This window comes from Schistocerca cancellata, chromosome 1, assembly GCF_023864275.1.
Source record: "Schistocerca cancellata isolate TAMUIC-IGC-003103 chromosome 1, iqSchCanc2.1, whole genome shotgun sequence".
Classification (NCBI taxonomy): Eukaryota; Metazoa; Arthropoda; class Insecta; order Orthoptera; family Acrididae; genus Schistocerca; species Schistocerca cancellata.
In genome coordinates this window covers 1,245,139,538-1,245,140,711 of record NC_064626.1, presented here as the reverse complement: position 1 = coordinate 1,245,140,711, position 1,174 = coordinate 1,245,139,538, and the positions used below count along the sequence as shown (strand labels likewise).

Genomic DNA, 1,174 nt, shown 5'->3' with positions numbered 1-1,174 from the left:
ATATCAACAGCCTCAAAATGCATATTGTAGACTTCGGGATAAGTTACAGGTCAGTGTCACACCAAGATTGTGGAGAAAGGGGGGGGGGGGGGCGGCATGTCACTCTCCAACAAGTGTTTACCAATAAGTAAGTGGCGGAAAATTATGGGTATAGGACGGCTTAAACATGTGGAAAATGAGATTTTTATTATTCACTCACTGTATTTGACATTTATTATTCCTTTAAAATCGCACAACAACTTCAATAAAACACAGTTTAATCATTCACACACTTATTTCACAATTATTTCACTTGTAAACTGCAAATCCTCTAAGAGCTGTCTTGAATCTTCACGAGTCTCTCTCAAAAACAGCCATCATGTGGATAGATACGTACAGCAACCAGTAATCGGAGTCAGAACTGTGTCTGCAAAAACACAAGGATTATTAAACAATTTTTGCTGTCATTAATTACTAGCAATATAATTGACAGAGTAGATTGCTAATATTTGCTATAATGAATATCACATTTGCAAGAACGATCTCACTGAAGTAATTAAGTCCATCGAAACGCTTAGAAACTAACCTCTCGTCTGACGAAAACGGTCTAAAGACGCAATGGCAATTTCTTCAGCTCTGTTGACAATGATATTTTGAGTTATCACTTTACTGAGTGACTGAAATGTAGTTCAGGTACCTGTGAACATAACAATATGTTAGAATTCATTTTCTAAATACGAACTATTACGGTACTGTACGGCTACTTACATATTAATTACACTATTAATATTTTCACAGTTGTTTCTTTAATACAAAATTAAAGCCAACGGAAGAAAAAACGTAAAACATACTTGCCAATGACAGGTTTGTTGAGATGCAATTTTCTGTGTTGACAGATGTAACTTTTTCATACGGTGGTAAGTCGCAGAAATCGCAGGAGTCACAGAAATCGCAGAAGTAGCAGAAGTCACAGAAATCGCAGAAGTAGCAGAAATCGCAGAAGTAGCAGAAGTCACAGAAATCGCAGAAGTAGTAGAAATCGCGGAAGTAACAGAAATCGCAGAAATACACTCCTGGAAATTGAAATAAGAACACCGTGAATTCATTGTCCCAGGAAGGGGAAACTTTATTGACACATTCCTGGGGTCAGATACATCACATGATCACACTGACAGAACCACAGGCACATAGACAC

The 1,174-nt window shown here is 37.4% G+C and overlaps 1 long non-coding RNA gene across 1 annotated transcript; it reads right to left on the bottom strand.

Annotated features, from left to right (window-relative positions):
- Positions 1-309: 309 nt before the first annotated feature.
- LOC126163514 (uncharacterized) lies at positions 310-916 on the bottom strand. The gene is made up of 3 exons (XR_007535265.1): positions 831-916; positions 566-676; positions 310-406 (listed from the first exon to the last, which is right to left on the bottom strand). It is a non-coding gene; the product is annotated as an uncharacterized LOC126163514 (long non-coding RNA).
- Between the last annotated feature and the right edge of the window lie 258 nt (positions 917-1,174).